This window comes from Patagioenas fasciata, chromosome 33, assembly GCF_037038585.1.
Source record: "Patagioenas fasciata isolate bPatFas1 chromosome 33, bPatFas1.hap1, whole genome shotgun sequence".
NCBI classification, from domain to species: domain Eukaryota; kingdom Metazoa; phylum Chordata; class Aves; order Columbiformes; family Columbidae; genus Patagioenas; species Patagioenas fasciata.
Genome location: NC_092552.1, coordinates 2,812,575 through 2,835,176, shown reverse-complemented (window position 1 = coordinate 2,835,176; position 22,602 = coordinate 2,812,575). Strand labels below are relative to the sequence as shown.

The window sequence follows — 22,602 nt, the reverse complement described above, 5'->3', positions numbered from 1 at the left end:
GTCTCTTTCTGGCACTTCATGTTCCAGTCTCTGTAGAAATCACTATCCATGACCATAGCAGGGCACACATGGAGCTGCTTCCTTGTCCTTCTCATACAAACTATCAGCTCCAGCCCATCCATCTTCATGGCCATGGAGGGAGCGGTACCTGGAGGAACTTACTTTGGTTTTCCTACTGTGTACAGCAGTGAATGAATTATTCAACTATGTGTTGCTGTCACTTGCCAGAAAGAACGAAACTGTTTTGTTATCTCCTCCATCTGAATGGCTGCCCTGCATACCTCATTTCTTCTGTCAGAAAAATAAATCAGTTGTTCAAATCTACACGCACAAACAGGCACCAAGCAAGCAGCTCTTGGGCAGAGGAATCAGCAGAGCTGGGTTCCCCATAGCACCATTTTTTATGCTGAACTGAAGCTGCTGTAGCAGCCAAAACATTCATTTAATGCAGCTCTTCTGTTTTTCAGGGTGTCTGTAGGAATCCAGTTATCTTTAGGACCCTTACCCGTGTCAGATTTGGTGATACAACCATCCGTGGATCACGGCTGCACCAGCAGAAAACTGGGGGATTGCCAAACCCCGCTCAGGTCCCATCCAAGCCTGCAGCAGAGGGAGGAACTTCTCCCCAAAAAGCTCTGCCTTAAACCTGGTGTCCTACACAGAGCCCTCTGCACACAACGCCCCGTGACTAAGGGGTATCCATCAGTATGCAGCCACACGCTCCTCCACCGTAACATGGTGACTGCTGCCAGTTCCCCAAGGCTGGCTGGGCATCCCACAGGCTTTTCCAACCTTCACCTCATGGTCCCCTGTCCAGAAATGAGAAGAATTCCCCAAAGAAAAAGTGATTCATCAGGGCCAGATGTGGAAAGGTGCTGAAATACTTTCATAACGTGCTCCCAGTGATGTCCTTTGGGTCAAGCAGATTGGGTGTTATAGACCTAGTGGAGGACTGAAGTCCTATGAGAAGGCGACTCCTCTGCCAACATTATCCTTCCCATCTCCACAGCTGCCAAGAACTGGCTTATTTAAAAATAATTATAATTCAAACTAATTAACAGATGTATTTGAAAATGCATTAATTTTTTTCAAGAGTAATCGCTGAGAGTTGGAGCAGGCAATTCTATGTTTTTCATACATAACAAAAGGCTTAATCTCTGCTTTAAAAGAAAAACCTCAATATAACTCCAAAATTTAGAGCTATTAAGGCACATCCCACAATAGTAAAATACTATCCACTGAGGCCCTCTAATGACAGGGAGTGGGGCTTTAAATATTCCTGCAATGCTCTTAAGCTCATACTCTTTGACGCTGGCTACTTGGCAAACCGCCGTGCCCACCGCAGCTTTTCACCCACCTCCAGTTGCTTATAGACTTCCTCCGGCAGCTCTTGCTCATACGTCTTCAGCAGTTCGACGGTTTGCTTCAGGGGCTCGAACATGGCATCGGTGACACTGTGCCTTTCCTTAACGGCCAGGAGATGCCCCATGATCTCCACCAAACCATCATAATCGCCTTTTTCAACCTTTTTGCTCAAACCTTTGTCAGCAGTTTTTATGAACTCGTCCAGGTCAGACAAGCTGTAGAACACAAAACAGGAAAGCACCAAATGAGAGCAGTTCCTACCGGAATCATCCAGGCAGCTGGACTGGCACGGAGAGGGAAAGGCCTGGCTAACTCTGCCCATCACATGGCAACATGCTGAGGGCATCAGAACCACAGTTCATGCTCACAGGGATCCATAGATGTGGTACAGCTTCCTGTGAGGAACGGATAAATGGGTTGGGACTTCACAGCTTGGAGAAAAGGCATTTGAGGAGCACAAGTCTTACGAGGAGCAGCTGAGGGAGCTGGGGCTGTTCAGCCTGGAGAACAGGAGATGAGGGGAGACCTGATCTCTGCAACTGTCTGAAAGGAGGTTGGAGCATGGAGGGGGTTGGTCTCTTCTCTCAGGTAGCAAGTGATAAGATAAAATGGCCTCAAATTTCTCCAGGGGAGGTTCAGATTGGGTATTAGGAAAAAAGTTATTCACAGAAATGGCTGTCGGGCCTTGGAACAGGCTGCCCTGGGCAGTGGTGGAGTCACCATCCCTGGAGGGGTTGGATAGACATATAGATGAGGTTCTCAGGGACATGGGGTAGTGCCAGAGTTAGGTTATGGTTGGACTCTGTGATCTTGATGGTCTCTTCCAACCAAACAGATTCTATGACTCTATCCTATGATTCTATAAGGGAGACCTGTGAGCTCGGGTCTGTGGTCTGAAGAGAGTGAATGTGAAAGGACAGTTTTCATGTCATCTCTTCCAATACAAGAATTCAACAAATGAACCTGGTAGGTTGTAAAGCTACAACAAACAGGGATTCTTCTTCACACGCTGCCTTATTTCAGAGGGTAAGTCTCTGCTGCAGAAGGATGCAGATGTTAAAAATTCACAGCGGTTCAGAAAAGCAACCGAACATTTGTGGGAGAAAAAAAAATCCATCCAGGTCTTTAGATACAAAGGTACAACCCATGACTCTCAAAGTCCTCAGGTATGAATGGTTAGAGACAAGGAGACTATTTGGGGGAAGTTTCCCTACCTGCTTCTTGATCTCACCAGCTGCTGGACACTGTTAGCAGAGCTTGATGGGCTCCTGGATCTTTGGTCCTTTCCATTCTTCCCTTCTCAAAACGCTTACTTTTGAAGTGCCCGCTTAAATTCTGTGGATGCTGCTGGACCAAAACATAGCCCTAAACACTTCACCTATTAAAGACTAAACTGCTGAGTCAGGAGCTCTTAATAAGAACTCCTAAATGCCTGTTCTAACCTATGCAAAAACCTCTTTGCACAGGAATTATCGTGCTGAAAAGAACACAAGAGATCACAGCAGCCACCACACGCAGCAGCCTTCACTAGTACATATGTCTGTAAATATTTCTTCGTAAGCATCCAAGCCCTGTGGCATCCTTCAGCTGCTACTACTCAAATAAATCACCTAACACATCATCCTGCAGAGACCAGGCGGCTGAGCAGCTATTCAGAGCAGGGAACACATGTTAATTCAAAACTTACATCCAAAGCTCCTCCTTTTTGTAACCTTGAAACTGCCTCCCCATGACTGCTCATGCCAGGCAACCCAAATTACTTTTTTTACAAAGAGTGCACTCAAAAGAGCACTGCATTTAGAAACGGAGCAAGTATCTCATGGCATTAATGCAGCTTTACTGATGGCAAATTCAACAAAATAAGCATAGAGCCCTAGAAGAGATTAGATTAGTTGGACCAGGATGAACAGACAAACAGACATCCTGTCCAACACCACACAGTAGGTCGTAGGAGCATCAGCTCGCAGGATGTCGATGGTACCGAGTTCGTGGAACTGTTTGCACTTTACACACTCAGCTGGACCAGCTGCTCCCAGCAGAGACGAGGGGATGAAAGTTAGCAGAGATGCGATGGAGCTGGCAGGGGGTGTGTGCCCCCTCCTCTTGCTCCTGTATTAGCCTTTTGCTTATCAGTGTGAAATGATAAAGCCCAGCCAACACAAGAGAAACCCACTTTGGTTCTGGGAAGAAGAGGTAGAACGGTTCCTACCTGTGCATGACGTGGTCCATGAGATGCTGCTTGAACACCAAGCTCCACCGTTTAATCACATTCAGCAGAGACGCTTTGAAAGGCCGAGCATCAACTTTCATCCAACTCTGGAAAATGCTGATGGGCTCGATGCGATTCACCTCCTCATAGATCTTCTCGTAGGAGTCAATCTGCTCTCGGAACTGCTGCAGCGTGGGAGGTGACTCAGGGACCCCGTTCTCTGCATGGGCCTCGATTTCTGCCGCAGTGAGAATGTGCCCGTAGAGGAGGAACTGGCGGAAGAACTCCTTTCTGTCCTCCCCGTACAGGTAGGAGTAGTGGTCGAAGGCACTGCGGTAATCACAGCAGGCCGCCATCACGGCCTGCACACGCCCCATCAGCTCATGGCGCATGTCGGCCAGGTCAGCCATGTCCTCCATGTCAGCCTGGAGAGAAGAGGAGAGGAGCTCGCAGTGATGCGGGGACAGCGTGGCACCTCCTCACTGCCACACAGCGTGAGGGAGCTCCACAGCCACGGACCTGGTAGTGGAGGAAGCCGCTGTGCTCAGCCAGCCTGGGCACCAGCGATGAGATCCGGTAGATGTCGTTGAGAAGACCTTCCACCACGTCGTAGAAGCCGTCGTTTGTGCCAGGGTCCAAGGAGGGTTGAAATATCAAATCTGGGATCACCAAATCCAGCTGCACCTCAAACAGGGGAGGAAGCCCTGCCTTGGGATCTGGTAGGGAAGAACAGAGGTGCCAGGTTATTTTTGAAGGGGAGAAAAGTGATCTAGAGCCACCACTAACATCCCACCACAAGACACACACATGCCCCACAGGGACACCAGGCAGGTGGGACACCCACTCGCTGGGTCCAGTGACATTGTGTCTGCATACAACGCAGAGGGGAGGCTGCCAAACCAGCTGGTGTTCTGGTACCCACAGGAGATACTGGAGAACAGATGAGACACAAGTGATTTAAGGACCGGAAAAATGCTGTGGAGGGAAGCCTTAAAGAGACCAGGCTCTTCAGCTAATCAAAAGGGAGTCTGAGAGCTGAACAATTACAGCGCATAAGTACTTAAAGAGGAGAAAAACAACAGGAACCAAGAGGCTCTTTAATTTAGTGGAGAAAGGCATGAAAAAATAAAACACCAACTGGTTTCACAAATGTGAAATTATGTGCTTGTTTTTAACAAGATGGTGAGGAACTGGATGCAATTCTCCAGCTCAGTGTGCCTCCACATCCAGGAGGGAAGCGTTCTGAAGATGTGCTTTAGCTGGACACAGCTGCTCTCAGCAGAGTGACCCTCCGTGGCAGCCTTAGGCAGGAGCTCTGCTTTGGTGACCCCTCTCCTCACTCCTCAGTGATGGAGGTTTTTCTTTCATGTCTTTCATCCACAGAACCAACTCTTGAGACTCTCCACAAACGAAAGGTTGTGTCACCTTGATGCTTTGTGCATGGGAGGTCAGGAGATGGCTGATGCCCAAGAACAGACTTGGAATGATGCCTCAATTTTGTCTGTTCACAAATCCCAGCAAATGGTGCACAGTCATCTCTGTCCCTTCCCTTGAGCAAGGCTTTGCTCCAGTGACCAGGGGACAGAGTTACCCTCTGAGTCTGGAGGCTCCTCCAGCACTTGCTGTAGACAATGCAAGAGGCAGAGTAGAAAGACCACCACAAGTCAAAGCACAAAACAGAAACTTCCTTTTGGTGAGACTGAAGATGGTATCACGGCCAGAGCTGAGGAACCAGCAGTTACCTGTGTTTTCGAGGAGGTACTTGAGTGAGCACTCAATGGCAGTGAAGAATCCATCCAGAACTATCTCATCCACGTAATCCACATAGGCCTTCCAGATGTCAGATGCTGGGTCTGCAAGTAAGAGGCTCTGGTTTTCCTGGAAGAAAAAGACGACACTTTGAAATACAGCGGGGCTGAGTCTGTCCTACAAGAGCTGCCCACAGCTGAGGACTCATGGCAATGAGCACACAGGTACCAGCCCTGCGGGGGGTGAGAAACCAGACAGACGGATGTTGCTGCTGGTAGCATGGCCACAATTTTCTCCTTCTGTCAAGGGCTGCTTTGTCATCTGAAGCAACTCAAAATAATCACAAGGTAAAAATGGAGTGCGTGAGAGACTTAGCAGCCCTGCAACCTTCTCCTCCCTCTTCTCTGAGGCCAAAGGGCTCAAGGGTGCTTTGCAGACCTGGGCCAAAGGCTCATCCCAATGCATGAAGCCTCAGTCCTTGTGGCCTGTATAATGTTACCTTGGGTGGATGAGTCCTTCCAAGTGGACTGCTTACACCTCTGCCCTACAAATGGTCATCTCAAAACAAGAGAACTTTAAAATTCAGAAAAGGGTTTTTAAATAAACCAAGTGAAAATAGTTAAAGATTGGGATCAGAAGACAAAGGGTTGGCTTACAGCCTCCCTTCTCAGCTTATTGCGTTCCTTACCTCCAGGCAAGTTCACAGTCAGGAAATTCACGGTTTTCTAGGCCACAGAATGGCCCCATCCTTCTTGCGTCTCCTCTTCCACACCCACAAGACCAGCCTGGGTATCCATCCCCTGCACCTCCCAGGCTCTGCCGTGATCCTGTTCCGGCCTTGCTATGCCCTCTGAGGGCTCTTTCTCCTAAGCCTGCCAGGGGCTCTCAACACAGGCACGGGCTCAAAAAAAACGTAAGGTCCAGCTTGCAGTCTGCTGCCAGGGGTTCAAAGCTGGCTGTATTTCATCTCTGGGGACACAGGAGAGGGTGCCATTCCCAGTGGCATGGCAGCTTGGCACACATGAGATCATAGAATCATTCTGGTTGGAAGAGACCCTCAAGATCATCGAATCCAACCATAACCTAACTCCACCACTAACCCATGTCCCTAAGAACCCCATCTGTACATTTGTTAACACCTCCAGGGATGTGACTCCACCACTGCTCTGGGCAGCCTATTCCAAAGCCTATTCCTTTCCTTGGTGCAACTTGAGGCCACTTCCTCTCATCCTATCTCTTACTACTTGGGAGAAGAGACCAACCCCCTCCATGCTCCAACCTCCTTTCAGACAGTTGCAGAGAGCAAGAAGGTCTGGCCTCAGCCTCCTCAAGATAGAGTGGCATTGCCAATTGGGCTTGAGTCAACCCAGAGTTGCTGCTCCCCAACTTTACACATCAACGCTGAGTGATTAAACTGTTAACAGAGCAAGCCAGGGCTCTGGTGCCTTGCAGACTCACCTCCACATTTTGCTGACACAAGAGAAAGGGGAACTTCACAGGACTGAACACTATGGGAATGCCCATTTGAAAGCACCACCCCCTCTTCACCGTCCCATGCCCTTGTATTTGACAATGCCCCCTTGTCACTGGTGTTCTACTGAACCTTTACTCCAGAGGCCTCATCCTGGTGCAAAAGGGCAATGCAAGCCAGCATCTCACTGTCCTGCCTGTGCTTGTGAGTGCACGTACCCAAACTCTCTGTGCTCTTCTCTCAGCAGCCTCAAGACTCCCCTGCTCAAAAGAAGACCTGAACACCCAAGGGAAACACAGCAGACCAGCTCTTGGCCCCTTTGCTGCTGTTCCTCCAGGTTTGACCAGCACAGCAGGACAGAGGCATGGGGACATCCTATTTTGGGCCACGGTGCCTTTCCCTCCCCAGGACCTTCATGCTGCTTTGCAGTTGGTCCTGCCCTGTGAGCCACCAGAGCAGCGGTGCCAGCCCTTCTGCCTTGGCCACAGCCCCATGTTCTCTCCGGTCAATTTAGGAAGTGTTCCCATCTTTTGGGTGTAGCTGGAGGTGGTTGAGCCTGTCACAGCTGTAGCAGCAGGACAACGTGGGCATAGTAAAATCCTCGCCGTGGGTTCAGAGGGTACAGAAGTGGGTCAGAAGCCCAAGGCTGAGTGCAGACAGTGAAGTAAGGTGAGCAACAAGGGCTCAGTGTCCCAGAGAGGGTCAGCCCAGTCTCTCCAGAGTCCAAGGCCAGATGGTGACCCTCAGGAGTGGGCTGGACCTAAAATCCATCTGCCTTCCAGCCAAGGTGCTGTCCCTGACACGCTAAAACCTCTGGGCAGGTGAGGCGCAGAGATTTGGGCTTTCTCCTGCTCTGCAAAGAGGACTCTCAGCTCTGGCAAAGCCACTGGAAAAAACCCAGGGTTCAGACAGCAGCTTTTTTCTTGTTACTCAGCTTCTCCCTGGACTGACAGCGTCACCTCCTGCTCCCACAGAGGAACAACAAGCCTAAAGCAGAAAGGTCAGCCACAGCCAGCTGCCTCTCCATTTTAAGGTGAATATTTCGGAGGAGTTTTTCCTCTGAGCAGGATCCCAAAGCCTGATGCACGACTCCCCTCTAGTGGCTTCACAAGAACCAGGACTGGGAGCCAGACTGGGCTGCATCGGCTCCCGCTCCTGCTCCAAACTCGGTGCCTGGTCAGCAGCCCCGCACACTCAGCTGTACCAGCTCACCCATCAAAGTATTCCTTAATCAACAACAGGTAAGTTTTTCAAATGAGTTAAGGGAGTTAATTTTAAGGTGAAGCAGCTCTGGACATTTTCACCAGAGCGGAGAGACACCCAGAGCCTATGAAGAGTCAACAAACCCCTGGAGAAGGTCCCCCCTCACCTTCACCAGCAGATGAATCCTCTGCCCTGACTCTCGGACAAGGCTGTAACGCCGTTCCAGGCGGTCCTGACAGTCCTCCAGGCTCAGCAGCGATTCTCTTTTACAATCTCTTCTCACAAATATGGGCGACGCCCACGATCCCACGATGGTCTGGATCTCCTCAACATTGTTTTTGGCTTTCTGTATCCTCTGCTCGAGGTCATGGACATCATCCATCACCATGGAGATGTGATCCCAGACACCTGGTAAAAAATGAGATGATTGACTACTTTTTTTCAGAGCTGCATGGCCAAGCTCTTGTGCACTCTCCATAAGACTTTTCCCCCACGGTTTCATGTATTTCTCACCCATCATTAACACAAGAGACTTACCACCTCAACCAAAAGAGTCACTTCTAGCTCCCTCCTACCCCAACAATCCATGGTACAGCTGCAGCCTCTGTTTTCTGCCAGGAGCACCAGCACCGTGGGGACGTCTGACACTTCCCCCTTTCCCGTACCCAGATTTAATCTGCTACCAGAGAGAGAACAAGGACAACAGGCTGAGTGTTCCTGCCACTGTCACTAGAGCAGGGACCCACAGCCCCACAAACACAGGCTGTGACAGCCCAAGGTACCAGCGAGGGCTGCATTTAGATTCAGGGAACTTCATCTGCAGGAAAGTCCCTTCATCTTTGGTGTGCAATGGAGAAAGAGTTTTTCAGCATGAGGAATTCTGCTTTGCAAGTTCCCAAGGGAGGACACTTGTTCCTGTTCATACCACAAGCCTGATGACAGAAATATATATTCCAACAGCGAGCAGTTTGCTTTCACCAAGAGGAAACAAATTGTCTTCCTCCATTCTGCTTTGCAGTTAAAACTGATCAAGCAAGAACACTGGTTAAATCATCCCAAAGTCACGGTGCACAAACCTCACCACTAACCACAGTATTTCATCTGGCTGGAAAGGATAACGAGGTGGCCCTGGCCCCCACCGGGAGAAGTCTGTCCCAAGCCAGATGGCTGGGCCAAGGGGTCCCAGTCCCTGCACAACTCAGGGAGAAAGCAGTGCCTTGGGGACACAGGGACATGACCACACAGTGGGTCACTTGGGCTGGCACGGGCAGGGAGCAGACTCTTCAACCCCAGCCTTGCCAGCTCTCACAAACGCCAATCTTGCCGTTTCCTCAGCATCACTGCTTACAGGGCAGCCTCTCTTCCCCAAAAGCCCAGAGGGAAGCTGAAGGGATCAGGATCCTGTCCCCAGCCCAAGCAGATCAAGGTAAGATGGGAAGGAGCAGGCAGGCTGGGGGCTGCCCTTTGTCTCCCCAGTGCTGGCTCTGCTGGAGAGTCCCCTGCCCTGCTGTGAACTGTCACTGGGAACCAGGTGATGGAGGCTGGGGACATGGGAGGAATCTGATGAGACCCAAGTGAGCAGGTTAACCATGAGCAATGTGCCCTGTGGCCAAGAAGGTTGATGGTACCTGGGCTGCGTGAGTAGGAGTGTGGCCAGCAGGTCGAGGGAGGTGAATCCTCCCCCTCTGCTCTGCACTCGTGAGGCCCCATCTGAGTGGTGTGTCCAGTTCTGGGCACCCCAGTTTAAGAAGGACAAGGAATTACTGGGGAGAGCCCAGCGGTGGCTACCAAGATGCTGAGGGGTCTAGAGCATTTTTCTTCTGAGGAAAGGCTGAGAGAGCTGGGGCTGTTGAGCTGGAGAAGAGAAGCTGAGAGGGATCTGATCAATGGGATCAATATCTCAGGGTGGCTGTCAGAGGATGGACCAGACTCTGTTCAGTGGTGCCCAGCACCAGGGTGAGGGGCAACGGGTACAGACTGAAACACAGGAGGCTCCATCTGAACATGAGCAGAAACTTGTTTGCTGGGAGGTGCCAGAGCCTGGCCCAGGCTGCCCAGAGCGGGTGTGGAGTCTCCTTCTGTGAGACATTGAAACCCGCCTGGACCCACCTGTGTGATCTGCTCTGTGACCCTGCATGAGCAGGGGGGTTGGACTGGGAGATCTCCAGAGGTCTCTTCAGCCCTCACCAGTCTGGGATTCTGTGAAATCCTGTACGGCCTCTTTTGCCCTAACACAGAGCTAGCTCACCCTCCATCTTCCAGTTGAGTGTTTCTTCTGCCTTCTTCAGCTTCAAGTTAATATCCCACAGCTGCTCCTGTATGAGAGGGTATTCGACCTCCAGGACTGTCTTCAGGACCTTGTTGTATCTGTTCACCATCAGCTCCAAGCTGGCCGCCAGCTGCCGGTATGACTCCTTGGAGGAATAGATTTCTGCTGCCGTGGGTGGGATGGCTCCCAGCCGGCTGCCAGACAGGTAGCTCAGCTCCCTCAGCACCGACACCAGCTGCAGAAACAAGGCAGAGAGCTGAATGTGAGACAATCCTCCCCATTCACCTGGTAGACACCCTCCCGTCAATTCTGGGGATCTTAGGGGGTTCCTGCTGTTTTATTCACAAAGCAGTACGCTCTGAGAAGGGCCTGGACACCTCCTAGTCCAGACCATCTCCCTCCCATTGATCTTTGCCTCTGATTTGCTTCCCAATCAAAGACATATAGCTCTGTTAACTACCCAGCCAGCAAACCCTGTGCAGCCTCTAAAAGCCATGATGATCTCTGGTCTTCTCAGCTATCCTCATCAATACAGTCTTTCAGCAATACTGTGCCTGCAGGAGGAGGCACAACCAAAAGCATCTTTGAGTTGTGATGGAACGGGATTGAGTGGGTTATTAAACTATAAACCCAAGTAGAAGTGAGTCCCTGCAACAAACGGAGCAGCAAGGTCTTCCAACGCAATATATCACTTCTAAGACAAAAAAAAAAAATCTTTGCTCAGTTTAGTGGCTTGTGAGAGGGAAAATGCTCCTGAAACGGCACATTTTGGCTGGGTGACAGAAATTCAGTATATTGTATGGGCAATGGCAGGGGTGAGGAGTATCTACAATACTAAAGTGACTATGTCCACAATGACAAGAAGAGGAAAGAAAGACGGAGCGCAGAAGGGTGAAGGGAGCAGTTTGAGGAGGTGGATGGAAGAGGATGGGATGGGAGGAAGGGAAAAGCAGGGGATTGAGGGAGCAGGAGGCCAAGTGAGATAGAACCAAACTCCCCTCCCTTTTATGCACTGGAATGTCTGAGACATCCCCACCATGGTGTCAAGGATGTCTTACCCTCTTTCCCTCTCCTCCATGGAAGGTGAGCTCTGGAAGATTCTTTAATGTTGAAGGGTTGCAAATACATCCTCCCTTTAGGCAAAATGAGGTGCTCCTATCTGCTCTGAAGGGCATGAAGGGGCTGCTAAGCAGGCACCTGAGGACATGAGGCAGTCCTCAGTATGGAAAGCTGAGAGCAGCGCAGAAGCACTCAGAGACTGGAGCTGAGAACATGCTCAGCACGTCACAGGCTCCAAACCCTGGCACCAGGGTGAAGGGTGGAAAACATCCCCTGGGGCCATTTGCTTCCCACCTTAGCAAGGAGATTCCAAGGAGCTGGACAAATCCTTTGTCTGAGAGCCAAGCTGGAATGAGCTCTGGAACCTCAACACTTTTCTCTAACAGCAGCAAGTCCCAGGGAAAGGGGGAAGTGTTTGATGTTTTCCCAGGCCCCTGAGATTCAGCACCTCCGCAGCAAATGGCATTTCACATTTGAGAGGCCCCAGCTCTCATCAGGCCCCAGCACCTTTGAATCCACCTCTGCACTCTGCTGGCTTGGACCCTGCCTCTGCTTTGGGCAGGGGGATGGTCAGGCCTCCCTGTGCTGGAGAGGGCAGCCCTAGGGAACAGAGACCTACTGGAAGCCTCCTGCACCACAATTAAGGAAATCCAACAGCCACAACACTGAAGTAACAAAACAAACCTTTCCTGGGATTTTTATACCCTTTCAGGAAGCTCAGATTTCAGGTAAACATAACACGAACCCACGTCTGTAGGATGATGCTCCTACGCTCCCCACACCAGCGTCAAACCAACCTGCTCTGGAGATGTTGACACCAGTTAACATCTGGCTACTCACAGACTTTCTGGCTTTAATTACAATCTGCGCTGCTTAAACTGTAATCCTGATATTTTACCAGGAGACAGAGCCCACAAAGGGGATGGTTAATTCATGTCACCCGTAACAGATGCTCCAGGGACCTCAGCAGAACAGATCTAGTAGCGATCCCACCAGACTTGCCATGCACGGTGGGGCACAGCTTGGAGACGTGCCCTCCAGCAGACAGGAAAGCTAGTTCTTACCTGGGGATCAAAATTAACTGTGATCAGTTTGGTTTCTGGATCTCGCCGGATAAGCGGTTGAGTAAGGTTGTACTGTGATTTTTCAGAGACTGTCTGGGACCAGTCTGCATAGAGCTTCTCCTGATACCTGCCGAAAAACAAACAAACCAATTAAAACATCCACCACGTAGCTGCCAAGCCCGCACACCAAGACATAGAACCAAATAAAAGCCAAGTCCACTTCTGAGGGCTGAAGAACATCAAGGAATATTTAAAACCCACCCACACCACCTCCATAAAGATCTTGGCTTCAAAGACAAACACCTGAAAACCAGTGACAGCATCAAGTCAGGAAAACAAAGATCCCCCAAGTACCATTCTTAGCAGAGGATTCAAATTTGGGGACAAACATTCAAAAGCTCAGAGCAATCAGTTCAGTTTTAGCATCAAACATTAAGATATTAAGTGAGGTGCAACGAATCCCACTCCCACTTGTGGAATACACACATTACAGCCACGGTAAGTACACTGTGAATGGGCACAAGTGGATTGAGACTTCTGGTCAGCTCAGGTTTTCTACCACAGCATCTCCTACATCCAAAAGAATCTCGTTCCAACATTTCTGCTGGGCTGCACAGCCCCTGTCCCTCCCATGCAAACTTCTCATTTCAAGATATCACAGAAAGACTGTGGTGTGTAGCAAAGGATTCCTCCTCCTCTCTCATCACAAAATTCCTTCTGGCTTAGAAAGAGACATTCTCAGGCCCTGGGCTTGCAAACGTGCTGAAAGGTGGTTTAGAGAAGGAGAAGGAAATGGCCTCAAGTTGCACCAGGGGAGGTTCAGACTGGATATTAGGAAACATTTCTTCCCCAAAGGGCTGTCGGGCATTGGAACAGGCTGCGAGGGCAGTGGTGGAGTCATCATCCCTGGAGGGGTGGACAGACGTGGCGACGAGGTTCTCAGGGACACGGGGCAGTGCCAGGGTTGTGTTAATGGATGGACATGAGGGTCTCTTCCAACCAAAACAATTCTATGATTCTATAAGGTTTGGCTTTTTTTCATATAGTTACAGTCATGCCTGAGCCACCACTTACCTGTCGAGCAGCTGGATCATTTCTTCATACTTCTCTATCACCCTTCTTCCTTCAGCAGAGTCCAAGCAGCTGGTGGCACAACAGACAAGCTCAGCGTTACATTTAGCCCTGTGAGGCTGCAGTCTCTATTTACCCCTTCCCAAAACCACCCACCACCTTGCAGGCAGAGCCTGGCTGGGGATCTTACATTCCAACCCCACCATATCGCCCAAAACCATTTCACTGCACAAAAGCTCTCCAAGCCCCAGTGCGCCCTTTTGCGGGTGTTTGCATGGCAACTGGCAAATGAGAACCACGTCCTGGGGGAAGAACAAGGGCCCAGAGCTGCTGGAGGAACACTGGTCTCCGTAACATACTCAATGCTCCGGTGTTTGCACAGAGCAGGGCAACCTCTGCTCACCAGCCACCACTTTCTGAGGTCAAAGAGGCACAGAAAGAAGCAGAGTGTGGCTCCCGGCAGATGAAGCTCTTGGCGGTGCCCAATTCATGCCCCTCAAACCGAAGAGCAAAGGTGTCCCAGAGTGCGGGAGGCAGAGCCCTGGCCACGCTGCCAGGGCTGTACAGCCCAGGGAACAGCAGGCCAGAGGAATTCTTATCATGCTGTCTTTTCCCCACTGTTTCATCTACAATATCCAAGTTTTCCTCAAGATGGTTGTTGATTTTGGAGGACATATTGACAAAACTTGAATTAACTTAACCAAAAGCTGGAAAAAAGGAGCGCCTGAGCAGTCACCGCTGGGCAAGTGCTGAGAAACCTGCTGGAAGTAAACAAGTCCTCTGAGCAAATCCAAGTAAATCCCAGCAAAACCACTTTTGTTTCTCCTTTCTCCCAAAGAGGCAACAACAGAACCTCATTTGCAGAAAACTGCTCTGATTTCCCAGCTTCCTTCCTTAAATCCAACATCTGCCACACTGATGTAGGTCTGTGACCAAGGCGAGTGCCTCTGGATCTTGAATAAGGAGCTGAGATCGAACGAGAAGCCCAGACTATGTCCAAACCTGAGCTGATGTGAGGTGTCCCTTGCCTGGGACACATTCCCCGCCCCTCACAAACACTGACATAGGGATTTCTGACCAGGAGTTACTTCTGTCCGTCTTATCTAACAGCCACAGAACAATAACCACAAATTCACAGCAAATGATTCTCTCCATGATTCTCTCCAGTCCAGGACTTGTCTCGTTCCAGTATGATCTTTCTGAGGCAAGTAAATAGGTTATTGTTCAAAATGACACACTTGAATCCTCATAATCTGATAGAAATCCACCCATTCCCCCCTGTGCCAACAGTCACGGGGAATAATAAACTTGGAAAAGGCTGATTAAACCCTTGGTTACAAAGTCCCACTCGCATACTTTGCATTTTAAGCATTGTAAGGGAAACAAAATAAATTCATTCTGAGGAGCACATGAGTGGGTTTGCAGGTCCCATGGGGTGTTGGAGGCAGCACACAAATGTGGAGAGAAACCTCCTGTCACAGCCTCGCTGGGAGAAAAGCTCAGCATGTGTCTCCATTCCCAGTCACATATCATGCATACACATTTGAAAAAGGGTATTTTTACTCCTAACCAATTATTTGCTTTAATACTAAGAACAGAGCTTTCCCAGGCATTTCCATTGCCACTAGGAGCTACAGAGGCTGAAAACATCTGCAATTTGTAAAGTTTTGGGTTCCTTAGAAAAATAAATCATTTCCCCCCCAAATTAATCTCAATCAAACTCCCTGTAAAACCCATTTTACTCAGCACGTTCTACCTACCGAGCTTCAGCTCTGCCTGGATGTGCCGGGAGTAGATCAGCCTGGCGTGGTCCAGGGCCCTGCTGAACATGCTGATGAGGACGGAGTATTTGCCAGCAGCATCTGCAGCGACTACCGGTCGCTCCAAAAGGCTCCCGAACATGTCCAGCAGCTGTTGGGGTGAACACGCAGGAAAAGAAGAGGGGAAAAATTTACAACCCCGACTCCTGCAGAGAGATCAGCTGGGACCTTCCTCCCCAGCCCAGAGGCTTCAATACTGTCCGCACCGATGGGCACTTTGGAAAAAGGAAATTTGCTCCCTTTGTTACGGGGCCTCTCAGACTTTCTCTGGGGTTGGACCACATTCCAACTGTTGTTCTTCAAATGCTTCAAGATTTTCTATTTTCTTCAAAAAACTTACAAAGATAAACACTGTCACTTGCTAAAGTCTTTTCTACAAATGCTTATATTGATTTTTTTAAAAAAATACCATTTATTATTTCTGCAAGATAGATTAATTGATAAATAAACCAGCTTTGTTTCTAGAAAACCTGTTTCCAAAACTGAAACAGATCCATGTATTAATAATATTAACAAATTGATACTAACAATATCAATTCTCACCAGGAAATCCTAGAAAAAGCATGATTTCCCCCAACTTGCAGAGAGAGACACAAATATATCTCCTGGCATCCAAAAGCTTTGTGAGGGACCCACCAGCCTGAGCATCCCAAACCAAGAGCAGCCCAAAAGCTACAAGTCCCACTGTCCCACCAGCAAACACCAGCCCCATGTGCCTGTGGCTCCAGCACTGCCTGGTCTCCTCAGCGTGATTCTCACCGAGCCGGGTGCCCTGATTTCCCTTTTAGGGAAGAGCAAGGGAGCGATAAACAAACCTTGAAGGCGTGGTCCAAGTTGGAGGCGTCATCAAAAGCCTGGATGAAAATGGTGCCCAGCCGACGGTCCATGTCTTCTACTTTCTGCTGGAAACCAAAGGCATCCTGCTCAAAGTCCTGCACAAAGGCAAAACACAAGCTGTGAGGCTGCAAGATGGCACTAGGAAGGTACCTGTAACTCCTCGATCCAGAGATGCCCTCTCTTATTCACCGTGAACTAAGCCACTCCTCTGGCCAATCTTCAGCCATCGCAACGTGGCAAAGTCCTCACGAAGCTTGAGAACATTTCTGTGCTGTCCCATGGCTGAGATGTTGGCCCTTTCTCTGGGAGGGACCCTTTGGTCCTGAGGCCTTTCCACAGCCCACATGGCACTATCTTCAGCCTACAGGCAAGATGGACTATTTCCACACCCTCTCCCCCACCACTTGGCCTGAAGACCACACCATCATCCAGAAAACCCACGGATGCACCTGCTGAGTCCCAAATCCAACCTACTTTCAAGTCAAAACAAGCCTGTGGTTCCATGGTGAGCTGGTTGTGAGTGAGGCAGTTTCAAAACACTCGCACAGGTTGCCCAGAGAGGCTGTGGAGTCTCCACACTTGGACATAGGTAATCTTGGAGATATTTCACCTGACCAGTCACAGTCCTGCTCTAGCTGAGCCTGCTTTGAGCAGGGAAGGTGGACTGGGTGATCTCCAGAGGTCCTTTTCAAACTCAACAGTACTGGGTTTCTGTAATTTCTATCATCTTCTTGCACTGCTTTTCTTGCTTCAATTGTAATAAATCCTTTGAACTTCAAGAGTAACATCTATATTTGTTTTCCTACACGTAAAAGAGTCCAAATCAAAGACTGAACTTGACAGTCCGTGACAGTCCTTCTGTTCTAGCTTGGACAAAACCACTAAAAATGAGGTCATGTGTCTCTTTTCCAAAGGACAAAGTGCAAGGAAATAGCTTTTACTATTGCTACTGCTGAGCTCCAGCAGATCCAGATGCCATGTTTTAGCTAAAAAAAACGGCTCCAGCAGTGGCAGAGGGTGCAAAACTAGAGCACTGAAAGAACAAACATGACTCAGAGTCACACAAATGGCCATGGGGTCACCAAACCCAAGCCACCTCCTGCAGAGCCACTGTCACCTCTCCTCTGTGCCTGCCCTGCTGAAGGAGGGGTGCTATGGAGCAAGCAGCTTTCCAGCAAGAAACACTGGGGACGTGCCACCCCCTGCAGAGATGTACTGGGAGCTGCAGGAAGCAAAGCACGAGCCACCCGTCCCCACACCAGGCAGGTCCCAGAGGGCTGGGAATATTCCTTTAATTAAAGCACTACTGATAATAAAATAGAGCATCCTTGAATTCTGAGAGCCCCAGATGCCATGTGTTCATCTAGGCAGGAGCGAACACATCCCAGAGACGATCTGAGTTGGCCCTCATCAGGCAAACTACCTTGTTTTTCCAAAACTAAGACAGAGTCTTATATTAATTTTTGCTGCAAAAGATGCTTACTTTTTTACATGTATAGCTGCCTGGACCCTATTTAAATTGACTTTTTTATGAACTGTAACTAGGGCTAATTTTTTGAATAGGGTTCATATTTCAAGCATCCTGAAAAATCACGCTATAGCTTGTTTTTGGGGTAGGTCTTATTTTTGGGGAAACATGGTAAATACCAAGAGCAGGAAAGCAAAGAGATGTGGGTGTTGGTATAGCTCTTATACCTCAGCAAGCACCATGTACAGCAAAAGCTTGTGCATAACTCATGGAAATCCCAGTTTCCCAGCTGCACTGATCTAAGGTGCTGATCTAGCAAGATATGTTAGATATAGACGTGCAAGAAGTCCCAAATCTCTGCAGGAAAGGCCAGCGGCTCCCTCTTCCCTCCAGTACCAGATCAGATCATAATGAAAGGAGGAAAGAGCTGGGAAGAAGATAGCAGGAAACTGCTGCTTTGGAAACATGCACATGTTCCTGATGTTCCCGCAAACTGGTCCCACCTACCGTGTTGGTCAGGTCAAGACAGTCATAGGTTCGCTCTGAAAACACCTTGTATGCCTCCTGGAATTCCTCATACATGTCCAGGACCTGCTGGCCCAGGGTCTTCCCTTTAATCCCACTGAATTCAATTTTCTCCAGCTTCATCAAGTCCAAGGAAGTTGCCAGGAGATCCTTCAAAGTCAACGGAGGGAGACACAGGTCATGATGTTGACAAAAGAAGATGACAACAGTTGTCACGACAGAGTTGCACTTGCTGAGGGACCTTCCCAAGCACAGCGCTGGTGCTCAGGCTGGGTGGCAGGGATGGGAAGGGGGGAGCCTGATCTGCCTGTCCTGAGCATCAGTGGCTGCTCATAACACGTCCCTGCCCAGTGAGACCTGCTGCAGCCACTAGAAATACCATGACAACTGTAAAATCGCTTTTAAGTGTATTTAAAGGACAGATCCAAAGCAGGATATGAGACTCTTATATGTCATCCAGCATAGCTAAGAATCCCAATTTTATAGGTATTAACCAAGGACAGATTTCTAATATTTACAGGTACCCAAACTGTCCAAAGCTCCTGCGCAGTCAAACCTCCACGTGTCCAAGTGGGTGTTGCAGCACCTGCCCCGCTGGCCCTCTCTGCTGAGGTGGCACACGGGTCCTTCCCTTCCCTTCCCTTCCCATCCTCTGCAGCCTGGCAGTGTCACCTCTTGGGAAAATGTCCCGCTCCCCCAGTGGTGGTGGCAGCACTGGGCAGCTCTGCTGCCATCCCACCTCATCTGTCTCCCTAGGTAGGGCCAAGTAAGGGCTGGTTGAACATCCATTGTCTCAGAGGACCAGGAGAAATGTGCACAGGAATGTACTGGTGGCCACTCTCTGCTTGCACTTGTCCTGGGGCCACCCGAGCAGGGCAGCAGGTTTTACCACAGACACGTAATATGAAACAGTGCAACGAACCAAAGGAAAGGGATCCTTCCCTCTTCACGTGCTCATGGGCTACCCATGCACCAGTGTAACTGCAGCTTTTATGAAAATTCGAAAACAAATGCACATATGCATTCATATTCACTTCGACACACCAGCACATCCGCTTGAACAAATACCTAGTAAGGCAAAAAAATAATGTGGAAATACCAGTTGTCCCTTGCTTTGTCTTGCAAGGTTGCTTGAAATGAAGTGATGAGGGGAAATTGAGACGGAGAGAGATGCAGCAGTTTTCCTCATTAACAGGCTGGTGTGCACTATGCTTTTAATTATTGTTTTACAGCTCACTCCGCAGGCTCTCCCTCTGACTCCAGATACTGCAGCTTCTACTGTCCCTGGAGTGTGGGACAGCCACGGAAGGAGGAAACAGACACTGGTCAAAACGCACAGTGCCCCAGCTCAAAACCTCCCCACTGGCTTTTGTCTGCAGCCCATATCCACAGTGTGCCCATGGCATCCATGGAATCCCAGCAGTCAGTGCCCCAGAGCCTTTACAGGGTCCCAGTAAACCTGTCACCAACACTGTCCTCATGATAACCTGCAGTTATTCCTGTGTCTATTTATATTCCTCTCTACACTGACCAGCATAATTTGGTTTATTTCACATCAAACCCTCCTGGAAACCATCATTATGAATACTTTTAAAATAGGCACCAGTCATGACAGTTTTCAACATAGTTAATTAAGGAACACATAAAAGTATATGGCACATTTAAAGCAGTAAAACTGCAAACACCAGCAACCTGTACACTGGCCATCCAACCCTACACACTGAGAACGCAGCAACAATCAACAAAGAAATTCATTTGGGATGTGTGTGGAGAGCAGATGAATGTGTGTGGTTAGCCACGTGAGAGATAACAGGTACATGCAAGGTCTGTACAAGAGGTACATACAGTATCTGTATAAGAGGTATATACAGTGTCTGTATAACAGGTACATATGGTGTCTGTATGTCTGTGGTCTCCAGACACAGCCATGTGGTAAGGAGAGCATAGGGAGCTCCCACATTCACACTCAGACCTGCTCTCTGCAGAACATCTCCTGTGGCTCAAGGAGCCCTTGGCCACACTGGGAGCTCAGGGATGACACCCCAATGTCCCTGCCTCAGGTGACAGATCTGGCAAACAGGGACACCCCTGAGCCACAGCACCCCAGTTTGATGGACTATGAGGATGCGAAGGGACAACCTGGTGAGGAACGTGTCCCTGCTCCTCCCCAGGCCCACGTGGCACAGCCAAGGGGATCCTGCCATCTGGCCTCTCCAAGACAGGCAGGACCCAGCTCTAGGGTGTCATAGAATCATAGAACCATTTCAGTTGCAAGAGACCCTTAAGATCATTGAGTCCAACCATAACCTAAATCTGTCTCTGATGGCACCAGGAGACCTGGGAGATTACATTGCTTTATTTACAGCTGTGCAAACCACACCTCCAGTAATCCTCCTTTTCTTGCCCCAACAGGAGCAAGGAGTCCAACGGGACTCCTGAGAGCAAAAAACACACCTATCAACCTGACCAGCTTACATATGCACTGAGCAGGACATAGTAAAACACAGTCTTAGACTCGCTGTAACAGGAGACCTAACAGCAAAAGAGTGGCCCCATTCCCTGGTATCAGGTGAAGCTATAGAAAGGAAAGATGCCAGCAAGTGATCTCCTGGCTACAGAGTTCTCCTGACGGTTTGCAATGTTTTTCAAGACCAGAGTCTCACCTCCACCATCTCCAGTCTCTTCAGGAAGGTGTCCAGCCTCGCAAACACCATCGTGGAGCTGAAGTCCCACTCCCTCACTTCTTGGCCTGGTTCATAATACATGTGCAGTTTTTCCCTTCTCTCCTCAAATGCCTCTTTGAACATGTTCAGGATACCGAGCACCATTCGCACCTTGCCCAGGCTCTCCTCCATGTCCCCTTTCAGAAGGTCTTCTGGAGACAGGTACACCAGGGCCTGGAAGAGCAAAATCACACCTGAGAGGTCACTTCTGCCATCATGGAAAACAAGGGCTTCTTGTGTTGAACACATTTGAACCTGTTTATTAAGTTAAATGTTGCCTAAAGAATCACTTTTCCAGGGAAGGACAATAGGAAGAAGGGGAGAGGGGACACAGGGGACTGCAAACACAGGCATCACAGCCACAGACCTGCTCAATGAGAAGGTTGCAGATCTCCTGGAGCAGCACCACTATCCGCACGGGCATGTTGTAGTGCTTGGAGGTGACCCAGATCAAACACACCACGTGGAGCAGGGGGAGCAGGAAAGGCTTCACCTCGCTGAACTCAACCCTCTCTACGTCTTCCAAGCGGCGCTTGAGGGGTGTCAGGTGCAGGTGAACGTCCTGAGCTTCAGTCAAAGCTGTGTTGAGAGACGTGAGAAGCGGTAAGAACCACCCAGCTGCGGTGTGCTGGGTTCCCAGCTAGGTGCTGGCCTCACCACATGGAAAAGTGCCTGGGAAAAGAAACTGTCCTGACAAGCACTGAGCACCCTCCGCCACCTGTGTGCTGCAGGTCACTCACTCGTGAACATCACTCACCTGCGGCAGTAACCAGAACAGAAATAAGCTGATGTGATGGCAGGGGACAGGGAGCTGGGACAGGGCTTCGTGGAGAGCCTGAGTCCACAACTGCTAAAAAGTCACACGGAATTTGCCCAACAGCACCAAAAATACAGTGCTGCCATGGCTGTGAGCCATGGCCTTGCTGGACAGCACGACAGGCTGTACAGCCTTGGCCTGAGCCCTTTTTAGCTCAGTTTTGGCTCAAGCAACTCCTTGTCCAGTGGGCAGATGACGACGGCCCCACTAGTCCTGACTGTAATAGAAAACCTGTCAACAGTAAAGCAACTGATGTCTGACTCGTCGAAAGCTTTAGCTTAGCTCTGTACAGCTGTGTGGTTTTACCCTGAAGAATTACCCCAGAGCGCAAGCACTAATAAAACCAGATCGTTGTGCAATTAAACCTGTGGACCAACAAGAAGTGACAGAAGTGCTTGAATGCATGCAAAAATAACCCCTAAGGCCCAAGACCAAGGAAGAAGAGACTCCCACTATCAGCATCACCCTCCCAGCAAATCCACCAACAGCAGCCACACCAGTACAATGCCAGGGAAAGGGGCAGAGACTTAAAAGCAGGTGCACACAAATCTGAACTGCGCTGTAATGGAAATTAACAATTATAGTCCAAATTATCCAATTAGGGTTAGTATCGCTGTAGCCGGATTAAAACCAAATATTTGTTGTATTTTGATTAAACCCTTAAAGTATTAATCAGTTTAACAATGAACCCTTGGCTCCTTATATAAGGGGTGTTTCTCCAGCCCATCTAAACTGCACAATGCAGAGTGTGACACAGATCCTTAAGAGATTCAATGTTTGCACGTGAAGTGGTGAAGAACAGTGTTTTCTGCCAGCACGTGCACAGCTAACACAGTCTGGATGGTTTCATTGTGCCAGAGAGCAGCTGGGTTGGACATGGATGTCCAGCTGTGTTGGTCTGCAGGGACAGACCAGCAGGACTACACTGTTTTTCACTACAGACAGGGATTTG

General features: G+C 49.4%; 1 pseudogene; it reads right to left on the bottom strand.

The window, feature by feature from the left end:
• Nucleotides 1-22,602, bottom strand: part of LOC136115818 (dynein axonemal heavy chain 9-like) — an 80,664-nt pseudogene that overhangs the window by 43,432 nt on the left and 14,630 nt on the right.